Genomic DNA, 12,241 nt, shown 5'->3' with positions numbered 1-12,241 from the left:
AGGCCCACAACACATGGGCTGCGGAGGGACCTGTACGTTCCTCCCCGGGCCCATCCAGCCCTGACGCGGTGGTTTGAGGAAAAAAGTGGGTTCGTGTGTGGGCTGAGCGGGGCCTAAGTCTGTCCTGTGAAGCCTTCCCATCCAGGATGGTGGCCACAACCACCGAAACTTGGTCTCAAAGCATCCAGATGGGGCTTGGGAAGATTGAGTTCTGCTCCTCAAACATGGGGTGGGAGGTAACAGGGTAGGCCCGGCTCAACGGGTCCATGAACAAAAGCTTTGTTGCTATTAATGCCTGGCCTATAGTGGTTCAAGGCGGCTTTGCCATGGCAAGAGGTGAAGAGGGAACAACATGTTGGAGGCTCCTTGGTCTTTTGGACACATTCACACCACTCCCAAGGCCAAGTATCTTCGCCAGCCCAAGCATCTTTGTCTTGGTTCGCTCCAGAGCTTTGAGCCAGGAGCCCAGCCAGGATGGGACCTCTCAGGGCTGTGCCCACCCTGCAAAACCGCTTGAGAGAGCATGAAAGAGGCAGGTGGACATGTCAACGCATCTGGCTTCTTCTCAGCCCTTGGAGGAGACATGGCCAAGCTCTGTTCTCCCCCAGGTCCTTCAGCTCTCTCCATTTTACCCGTCATCCCCATGCACGTAGAACACTGCCACCGCTTCTGTTTTACTGTCCCCAGAGACCGCTCTGCACCAATTCTGCAGCCATCATGCACAGAGACACTAATTAAATTGTTCGAAAATCCAATAAAAATGCTTTATGAGAGTGTCTGTCACTGGCAAAGGTTTAGGGAAGAAAACCGGGCTCCTCCAAAAGCAAAAATAAAAGAAAAAAAGAGTCCTTCTTCACTCATGAGACCCTTGATATCTTTCACTGTGAATTGTTTCTGGGTGTTACAAACTGCAACTGGTCCAGTGGGACCAGCTTCCCAGTGCGGGGATGATGAAGAGGGTAGGGGACATTTTTTGGCGAGTGGTTGGGTTTTTTCTCCTCTTCCCTCTCTGAATGACAACACCATTTCAGGCACAAGCTGGGATGGCCAAACCAGTTTATATTATAGATTTTTCTCATTCCCCAGCCAGTGCCAGAAAGTATCGGTAATGCAACCAGTTAAGAGGATTAAAAGCTATATATATATATCTCTATTTTTTTTTTTTAATGAAAGCAACGCTGCCAGGTCCTGTGGCTGTGATCAAGGTCCCATGCTGTCCTTGTCCCAGACACCCATGGACTGATTCACAAAGGGGATTATTGCTCCACATCACTCCCCCGGCTCTCAGCGATGTCTGCAGCACAGCGAAGAGGCCAAGGTCTCCCGCAGGTGTTCCCAGCCACAGGGATGCTACGTTCTACCTCATTTTCTACCTTCTGTGCCCCCAAAAATGTGTAATTATTTACACAGAGTGCAAAAGCGTCTCTGACGATGTCCCTCACCATTGCTCAGGCTCTGGACCTTGGCGTTCGCTAAAACTGCTTGCAAATGAAATTACTTCTTGCTTGGCTGGCCTGGGAGGGGGGATTTCTGGGCCACGCTGGGAAGATTTAAGAAAAACAAATATCATGAGGCTTATGATGTAAATACTAGAAGCAGGCCAAACGCTCTTTAATTTCTCTTAATTATGCAAATAGGAAAGAGAATAAACTGTCAGAGAGCATATTTTCCACCCAGAACAGGGAGCGCTTGTGCAGAAGCATCTGCGAGCACAAAACCCCTTTGCAGCACGGAGGCAAAAGCGTCAATCCAGACCGACAAGGCACCTTAAACCCGGCGGAGGTTTCCACCCCACGGTTCGCGGCTTGTGCTGACGAAACAGTGTAATTTCAGGCAAAACGCCCCAGAATGAGCCGGGGACTCCAATGGCCCCTGTTGATTCAGCTCGGAGCAGGGGGGTCCCTGGGCCACCCAGGACATCGGTCACCTCATCCAGGGAGATGATGGGAGCCTGACTGGGGAGAGAAAAGATGCACTTCACCTCAAAAGGGTTTCAGCTCGCTCTCTGCAGGAGTTTGGATGCGGGGTCACCCCTTTGAATCCTCAGGGAAAAGCTGCTGAAATCAAGCCGACTGCTGAAGCCCTTTTGTTCAGCGCATCTCCTGCTAGGAGGACTCTTCTTTTATTTCAAAGACTCAGCAACTTGGATTGGTTTAACCTTTTCCAGGTTTCCTTCGCACAATAGCACAGATGAGTTCTAAAGCCTCTTCAAGAGCACAGGTTGAAGCGGGAGATTGGCGGGGGGAAGGGAGAAGAAACCACGTCAAGCCCAAGGAGCCGACTCTGTCGTTTCCAGATGTGCTTTGCTTGCCAAAGCCCCCGACACCTTCTGCTCAGGCAGCGCGGGGCTGCAGGAGCAAAGCTGCACGGCTGCGCACCCCAATCCCCATGCAACAGGCTCTGCGAGCCCTCCTGGGGGTCACGGTAGCCCGGTCTGGCCACCCAAAGCCACACCACGAGAGATGGGGACCGAGCAACACCAGAAACTGGAGAACAGGCAACAGGAGACCAAGAAAACGCACCGAAGAAGGGGAAAAACCCCAAACCCCAGCCTTGAGTCAGATGGAGCCGCCACGGTGTCCCACCACCCTGTCGAAACCTATTAGAGAGCAGTGTAGGGGAAAGGGACCTGGGGGTCCTGGGGACAGCAGGGTGACCATGAGCCAGCACTGGGCCCTTGTGGCCAGGAAGGCCAATGGGACCTGGGGGGATTAGAAGGGGGGTGGTCAGTAGGTCAGAGAGGTTCTCCTGCCCCTCTGCTCTGCCCTGGTGAGACCTCATCTGGAATATTGTGTCCAGTTCTGGGCCCCTCAGTTCCAGAAGGACAGGGAACTGCTGGAGAGAGTCCAGCGCAGGGCAACGAAGATGATTAAGGGAGTGGAGCATCTCCCGTGTGAGGAAAGGCTGAGGAGCTGGGGCTCTGGAGCTGGAGAAGAGGAGACTGAGGGGTGACTCATTCATGGGGATCAATATGGAAAGGGGGAGTGTCAGGAGGATGGAGCCAGGCTCTTCTGGGTGACAACCAGTGATAGGACAAGGGGCAATGGGTTCAAACTGGAACACAGGAGGTTCCACTTAAAGATGAGAAGAAACTTCTTCCCGGTGAGGGTGCCAGAGCCTGGCCCAGGCTGCCCAGGGAGGCTGTGGAGTCTCCTTCTCTGCAGACATTCCAACCCGCCTGGACACCTTCCTGTGTAACCTCATCTGGGTGTTCCTGCTCCGGCGGGGGGGATTGCACTGGATGAGCTTGAGAGGTCCCTTCCAGTCCCTGACATTCTGTGATTCTATGCTGACATCTCAATGTCCCAGTTGACATCGTCTCAGCCCCACCTTCATCATCATTCATGTGCTGCCATCCCCCCGAGGAGCCGAACCCAACCCCAGCACCCCCGGGTGCGAACACCCCGAATAGCAGGGGAGACGCGGTTTCTGAGTGGAGCAAGGCAGCGATTCTTTGATGTTAAAACAACAAAGGCGGGCGTGCGGAAAGGAAGGTAATCTAAATGCCGGCGAACAGCGGGCTGCATTTCAAAAGCAACATCAATAGCTTTGAAAATCAATTTCTCCCAAGGAAGCGAACTGCTCTGCCTGGGCTCCTCCAGCACCCTGAGTCCTGCTCCCCCACTTCCAAAGTTTCTGCAGTCTTGTAAAAAAACGCAATTTTGGGGAGGCTGGATGCATCGAGGCAGGAGCTTTGGGCTGCTCCTGCTTAGCAAAAGGCAGGAGAAAATGCCAGAATTATTCCCCAGGTCACATCACCCTCACGGCCCCGAGGTGCAGGGGGAAACCTGTTAAAAGCAATTATTTATAGAGGGGGAGACTCCCGACACATCCTCAGCCACCGCCTCCGCTCTCCCCAGCATTGCAGCAGGATTATTTCATTTGCTGGATTTCCATAATGAGTAAAGACACAGCTTTTGTGTTTGCGTGGGTTTTTTTAACAAAAGCTACAATTCTGCATCCTCTGGACTCCTGGAGCTGGGGCTTAAGAACAAGCATCGAATGCTTTTACTACCTAAATGTTTGTTAGCGCTTGCTCACATCACATCTTTTCAGATTCATGTTAACGGAATTGTTTATTTTGGAACAGTTCCTTGAAAGAAAAAAAAAAAAAAAAAGAGCTGTTTTGTGTCAGTGTTTTCTAAGCAAAATATTTTGAGTGCTTTGATTTGTTTTACTTGCAATGCTTGTTTGTGCCATCTTTTAAAATCAGACGCAATTAACACAAAAAGGAGCAAGATCTCGCAGTTGTTTCTTGTGATCGTGAAATGCTTCGGTTTTACTTCTTCATCTGCTAAATATTAATACATGAAAACAACCTGCCCCTCCTTCCATTGCGTGTTTTCTTTTAAAAATCACCAATAAGCTTTAAAAAAGGGGCTGGGAGCTGCCCAGTTCCACTCCCCACACCCACACCTTTGTGGGGACACTTAGCCAGGTTTACAATCACCCAATTGCATTATGTTTTAGCGGTTTATTATTTTGATTTTCATGCAGAGCAGCCTGTTCCAGCTCCTCGTAACAAAGACAATTATGCTAACTTTATTGGATTTGCATTCAGGGCTGATTTGTCAGAATTGTATATTGGTTCTGGGAGATGGAAAGGGAGGAAGAAATGGTGCATTTGCTTTTCATGAGCACAGAAAAAAAAAAAAAAAGGTATAAAATTCATCTCTGTTTCACCGCCTCTTCCAGCCAAGCCCTTTCTCAGTGCACAAAGATGCTGCTTGTAACCCTGCACACCCTCGTGCCTGGCCGTGGCAGCCAGCACACAATGCAAATGGAACAGGAAAGGTTGCAAATTGTCGGTGTTTTTGTCCTGCCAGCTCTTGGGAAGAAGTCGAGCCACAAAGCTGAATACTCGCAGCCCTGGTGATGCTGGACATGAGGAGATGGTCCTCACATTAATGCCAAGCGCCACGTGTGCTGATGCCACCAAAAAGCAGCAATGCTGCTGAGATCGAACCCCAGCAAAGCTGATCCCTGGTTATTGCTTCTAACGCAATCGCGGGCAGCAGCTCCCAGCGGGATCACAGCACCTCTGGGCAAGGGGTGAACGCAAACAGGACCACGGATGTTCTCAACAACTTGACATTCAAGGCAAGAAAACAGCCCAGGCTGTTTCCTCCTTTCTACAGAGAGGATGCGACATTGAAAAGATTCAAGACCTTGCACACATGATGCGGTAAATCGCAAGTGTGAACATGGTGAAGCCACCACTAAGTACACACTTAGAAAGAAATAACGTGGGCGGTAAGGAAGGCTGGTCCAGGATTTCACACCCACCTATATCAGCCTATGTCAGGTTGTGGCATGGAGGGTGTTGGTCTCTTCTCCCAAATAGCAAGTGGTAAGACAAGAAATGGCCTCAAGTTGCGTCAGGAGAGGTTGAGGTTGGATCTCGGGAACAATTTCTTCCCCAAAGGGCTGTCGGGCATTGGAACAGGCTGCCCAGGGCAGTGGTGGAGTCACCATCCTGGAGGGGTTTAAAAGGCATTTAGATGAGGTTCTCCGGGACATGGGTCAGTGCCAGGGCTGGGGGAATGGTTAGACTCTATGATCTTGAGGGGCTTTTCCAACCAAAATGATTCTATGATTCTATACCCTACCTGGGCTCCTGCTGCTGCACGAAAATTCTGTGGCAAATCTGTTAAACCTCAGCGGGGCACCACAAATCCATCACTACCCCTCTTGGCGGAGCAGACGGTGCCGGCGAGCACGCCAGGCCTGCTCTGGTCCTCTGGAAAAGGGCTGCAGGGTGGTTTGGCACTGTCTGCCAGAAAGGCCCATCCTTAGAGGCGAGGGATGCTGAAGCCAGAAAAAACGCAGCTTGGCAGGGTGAGGGGAAAGACTTATGCAAAGAAAAAGGAAAGGAATGATGGGAGAAAACAGTGAGCAGATCCTAGTAAGTTTTTTTAATAAAAACACCAGCCAATCTCCAGCTGAGCTGGCCATCCCAACCCAACTATGATCCACCACTTGCACAAGGAACTTCCCAAAACACAGTTAATACCACACATTGTCTTGCAAAATCCCACCTCCACCTACCAAGGCAGACGGCAGCTCTCTGACGAACACAGGTACTTCCTAATCAATTTTCTGACTTCCACACAAATCCCACTTTGCTGTATTTTAATTTTCACGCTCCCAAGCCCCCTGTACTCTCTTTGCACGTAACCTCGCTGTGCGTTTCCCAACTCCATCCCGGCAGTCGCCATGGCAACCCAGCCCATCACAAGGCACCACGACGCTCCCGAGGTCACGTCAGCAAAGCGGAACGGTCACCTGCTAAAGAGGGAGGCGGCCAGATCCATCCCCTTCATTAAAATGCTACAAATGGCCATCTATTTTTATGACCGCGCTTCTCCTCTGGCTCCTCAGGTTCGCAAAGCTGAGATTAAAATGTTAAGCTCTGCCTGAGCGACGAAGCAAGGTGCACATTTTGGATTTCGCACCTGAGGACAGCCAAAGGGAGGTGAGGATGGACACACGTGGCTCCCGGGGACATAGGGACAGCAACACAGGGTCCTTCTTTGGGCTCATTGCTGCATCATCCCCCTGCAAAAAGTATTTACTACCTTTTCGAAGGCACGTGCACGCTCAGTTTTTGCAGAGACTTCATGAGAACTGGGTGTTCGCCTCCCTCTTCTCATCCAGCATATGGTATGTATCAAAGAAAGAAGTAGTTTTAAAAGAAATACGCCACTAGGTTTTCTTTTTTTTGTCTCTTCCTTTGCAAGATAGATTTCTTCCACCTGCGCTTTGTCCAGATGTTGTGCGCAGGACTAGAAAGAATGTTTTAATTGTCTCCTTGTTATAGGCTCCGTATTTAAAATCATTGTGTAAATCTATTCTGCCTTTCAGAGCTTCTTGCTGTCTACTACTAAGTGCAAAACATCGATATTTTCCCAGCCTGTCCCATGTTTCTTACTCCAATTTCAAGCAAGTGTCGGAGGGTATCTTTTTTCATGACTATTAGGGGGAAAAGCTCAAGCCTATTAAAAATGCTGAAGCCTGCAGCAAGAGAAACGATCCACAAAGCCAAATAATGCATGCCAGAACCCAGAAAACAATCTCCTCGAGCTTCCCTACGTGTTCCTGGCATCATGAATTATTGCAGAGGGCCTGGGACGGGTGTCACACGCTCAGCAAAGGCACATTGCCAGCGTCCCCATGTCCTGCCATGCTGCTCGTGCGACCCTGTCCTGCTCCTCCCCACACCACATAGAATCATTGAATCGCTTTGGTTGGAAAAGACCCTCGAGATCATTGAGTCCAACTGTTCCCCCAGCCCTGGCACTAACCATGTCCCTGAGAACCTCATCTCCACATCTATTCAACCCTTCCAGGGATGATGGTGACTCCACCACTGCCCTGGGCAGCCTGTTCCAATGCCCCACAGCCCTTTGGGGAAGAAATTGTTCCCAACATCCAACCTCAACCTCCTCTACACCCCAGGTCCCTCAGCCGCTCCCATCACACTTGTGCTCCAGCCCCTTCCCCAGCTCCGTTCCCTTCTCTCAACTCGCTCCAGCACCTCGAGGCCTTTCTTGACATGAAGGGCCCAAATCTGACCTCAGGATTCGAGGTGCCCAGTACAAGGGTAAACATGACCTGGGCCGCGTTCTGGCTGCTGTCAAACCCAGACATCTTTCCTGGTGCGGCAAATCTTGCCGAGCAACCGGGATTTGCCGCCTGTGCTTGGTAAGCGCGGCCGAAACAGCCGTCGCTTCGCCGCAACCTGCAAGTGCAAAGGGCGGCAGGGAGGACAGAAGCACGCAAGCTCTCACAATAAACCCTCACGCTGTGCATGATAATCAGTCACAAAAACCAGCCATAACCCTTCCCGCTTAGACAGTTCTAACTAATCTGGGCTCTTCCTCTTCTCTCCGCAGGAGCCATTCTTCACAGGGCCTTTTGCAGCGCGCTCCCGAAATCAGGCATGTTCAAGCTGCTTCCAGACAAGAAGAATTTTTTCCACCATTTGAACTGTCACAGTGAAGCTGAACACAGATGAATTGATCCCTTCAGAGATCACTGGGCCTCTTTTAAGAAGTTTATGTATGCCCCGTGTACTTTCTGCACTTGGTAAAACAAGCAGATTGACTCATTTTGCAGTACTTGGATGGCGGGTAGCACGAGGACACCACTGAAACCCAGAGGAACTCTAATATAAGAGATTCCCCGCAGATTTACACCCTGCTGCCATCTGAATTTTTACACGCTGCCATTATTGCCAAAGCCAGGCAGTGAAATACCACAATTGAGGTGCCAAGCACGTACAAGATAAACTTAAAAATAGTCTTTTTTTTTAGAAAAATACCAGACTGGGTTCCTACTGTTTGCTTTCTGGTGCTGGACTGCCCATGGCCAAGACCGTCCCCAGAACCACAGGCAGCCGATGCGTTCCTGCGCTTAGCTCAGTACATGAATTGGAGTTCATTATGGTTGGACTCGATGATCTTAAGGATCTCTTCCAACCTAAATGAGTCTATGAAACCTCAAGCTCCATGGCTGGGTGCGCAATGAAGCATTTACCAGCACAGAGCCAGAGAAGGATGAGGAGCCTCTGAGACAACGGTGCTAACGTGATTTGTCAGAGCAAGTCAAGAGAACAATTTGAGGACATGAAACCAGTGTCCATACATGTGTTTCCATCCCACAGCCAAACACGTAGAGGAGTGCATGACTAGTGCTCTTGGACTAGTTCCCTTCCCAGCTGAGCATTAATGGAAATGAGGCCTAGTAACTATGATCAAATATGGTAACCTGGGGTGCATTAAGAAAAGTGTGACCAGCAGGTCGAGGGAGGTTGGAGGTTGTTCCTCCCCCTCTGCTCTGCCCTGGTGAGGCCACATCTGGAGTTTTGGGTCCAGTTCTGGGCTCCCCAGTTTAAGAAGGACAAGGAATTACTGGAGAGAGTCCAGCGGAGGGACACAAAGATGCTGAGGGGTCTGGAGCATCTTTCTGATGAGGAGACACTGAGAGAGCTGGGGCTGTTGAGCTGGAGAAGAGAAGCTGAGAGGGATCTGATCAATGGGATCAATATCTCTGGGTGGGTGTCAGAGGATGGACCAGACTCTGTTCAGTGTGCCCAACGCCAGGGTGAGGGGAAACGGGCACAGACTGAAACGCAGGAGGGTCCATCGGAACATGGGGAGAAACTTCTTTGCTGGGAGGTGCCAGAGCCTGGACCAGGCTGCCCAGAGCGGGTGTGGAGTCTCCTTCTCTGAGACATTCAAACCCGCCTGGACCGACCTGTGTGATCTGCTCTGGTGACCCCACGTTAGCAGGGGGGTTGCACTGGGGGATCTACAGAGGTCCCTTCAACCCAACCAGCCTGGAATTCTGTGAAATAAAAGACTGTAAATTATTTAAGTGCCTGCTTTAAGAAGGGGTTAAGCGATACAAGTGAGTGATATGAATCATTAAAGGCAGTGGGTGGATCCTACAGCGGGAATAAGAACGAAGGCTCCACAGCCCACGGCCGTGGGGGCTGAACGCTGGATCTCTGCCCTCCCTCCCCAGAGACCCGGCCCCGCGGTGCCGATCGCAGCCCACGCCACGCTCCCCCCTGCCAACCCTGCTCCGAAACCGGCCTTGCCTCTCTGAAAGCCTCCCCATGCTGCAAAGGCAGCGGCTGGGCTGATAACCCAGGATTATTTTACTTTGGCTCCTCAGTACCTGAATCCTAAGATGCTTTTCAGCAGGCCTGAGTGGAGCAGTCTGATTTTGGGGAAAGGACACGGTCTGCAAAGTAATGAGGTTGCATTAAGACGCACAGGAAAGCTTCAGTGGTAAAAAGCATCTCCCTTCTCTTTCAGTAAATATCTATTTCTATAGGCATGTGTTTAGTGGTGATTTGGATGTTCTAGTTTATCCCTATATCCCCTGGTAAAAGCCAATATGCTGCACCACACAGTCCCTGCTCCAACAGCTGCTGCTTGAAGTGACACAAAACTCAAGATTACACCCAAACCAAAGGACCTGCCTGACCTACAGGGCTGTGGAAAGCTCTAGTGGTGATGGATACTCCAGTGACACCTTGAAATGGGCTGGGCTGACCTTTAAAATCTCTGCAGACGCAGGAGGTTGAAGCAAGGGAGATGGAAAATGTTTTCCTAGATCTCTGCAAGATTGTACATGCACTTTTTATCTTTTTTGGCCTGGGGCACTGTTCCTCTTCGGTTTGTTCAATACAGTCCCTGTTTCCAGAGGCAATCGCTTCAGCAGCTGAGCAAAGCAGCTGCCGGGGAATTTCTGGGTGCTCCGACTTCGGCATCCTACTGCGAGCTTCTTCTGTAGAACTATTTCCAGCTGCTTGCCTGCATTAATGCGAAGGAGCCAACAGTTTGGCTCCACAGTTTATTAAACTTTGCATCTTTGTGACAAGGTGCGAACCTGTGCTCTACATTAATTTTCCAAAGGTTTTACATGCCAGGGAAATTACCAGCAATTGAGCACTGAACAGTGAGGGAAAGAAGAGGCTTCACATGAGGGATGATCGTTCGGTGTCGACCAGATGAGCAAGCAATGTGTGAGGAACCTCTGCGTTACAGACCCTAATGAGGTCTGGGAGAGGGGACTGTCACTTTGATCTTCACACGGAGTGGAATTCAGTACCTGCTCACCCGCTGGCCCAGCCAGGTGGGACTCCAGAGGCTTGTCCTAGCAAGGATGTGGCCCAAGGTGTTGCTTCAACAGCCGTTCGGTGGCTCATTTATTCATCTCCATTGCTCCTGCTCTTTCTTCCGGAGTCAGCTTGCCTGGCCGATGACAAAAGGGTGATGATTGCCGTGACTGCTTGGCTCTCTCCACATTTTGCAAGTGGGTGTTTTAGGTGTGGGATCTCCAAAAGGTTCTCTGTGCCAGAGCCATGCCCGAGGAGAGCAGAGCAAGACTGATAAAGGATGACATGGGGGAATGTTGGTGGCTCACCAGGCAGAGGCATGAGCAGTGGGGACACAAGGAGAAACAAGGCTTTTCAGAGCAAGCAGGGAGGCACACGCAGTGCACACATGGAATCATTGTGTTTGCAAGGACCCTCAAGATGATCAAGTCCAATCATAACCTAGCTCTAGCACTAAACCATGTCCCTGAGAACCTCATGTCCGTCTGTCCAACCCCTCCAGGGATGGTGACTCCACCAGTGCCCTGGGCAGCCTGTTCCAATGCCCCACAGCCCTTTGGGGAAGAAATTGTTCCCCAGATCCAACCTCAACCTCCCCTGGCGCAACTTGAGGCCGTTTCCTCTGGTCCTGGCGCTTGTTCCTGGGGAGCAGAGCCCGACCTCCCCTGGCTCCAAGCTCCTTTCAGGCAGTTCAGAGATCAGAAGGTCTCCCCTCAGCTCCTGTTCTCCAGCTGAACCCCCCAGGTCCCTCAGCCGCTCCCATCACACTTGTGCTCCATAAATAAAAGCTCCATGAATAAAAGCTGCATCAGAGACAGAAAATACCATGTACCATTCAGGGCTGATGACAGCATTGAAACCCCTGCACTCCCCTCAGGAGCCCAAGAGCTCCCATGGCTTGAGGAGAGGGCTCCACAATGAACACAGCTGAGCAGAAGTGGACGGAGGACACACTGCCACCGTTGGTGTTCAAAACAAGGATGGCAGAGCTGGCCGGAGCTGGCCCATGTCACCCCAGGCTGTGGGACACAAGAGTGCCAAGAGCGGAGCACGGATTTTCACCCTCGTGTTTCTGAGCTGTGGTAAACTGAAGAATCCTCCTGGTTTCCCAGGACTTGGAGTTGAGCTCTCCGTTGGGAAATCCAAATCTCAGGATCAGTTCAGCACTTGCAAGCCCAATTTGTTTGCTCTCCTCATCTCCCTGGTACAGGCCAAGCAATGGCATGGAGATGCTACTCTTCCGTCAGCAAAACTCAGAGCGGAGATAGCAAGACATGTCCTTAGGTGAAGGGGTAACTCAGCTGTGGCTGGGAGGAGGAGAAGGACCTACTGGGGGGGCTGTAATATGCTCTCAAGATATAAAAACCAGGCGATACATAAACATCACATGTTTGTGGGGTATTTTCTCTTACACAATGAGAGCTGCTCAGGCTGGCTCAGCACAATCGCAAGGAACTCATCAGGCTGGGGTAACCCGGGCAGGTTGGTGAGCATGGCCTCAAGGTCCTCAGTCACAAAGCACAGACCTTCCCAGCTTCATCTTGCTGCTGGCTCGGCAAAAAGAGCCAGGCGAGACCCCTGCCATGTCATGGAGGGCTTTCTTCCTGCCTT

This window comes from Caloenas nicobarica, chromosome 8 (assembly GCF_036013445.1).
Source record: "Caloenas nicobarica isolate bCalNic1 chromosome 8, bCalNic1.hap1, whole genome shotgun sequence".
Taxonomy (NCBI): Eukaryota; Metazoa; Chordata; class Aves; order Columbiformes; family Columbidae; genus Caloenas; species Caloenas nicobarica.
This window is presented reverse-complemented; position numbering follows the sequence as displayed.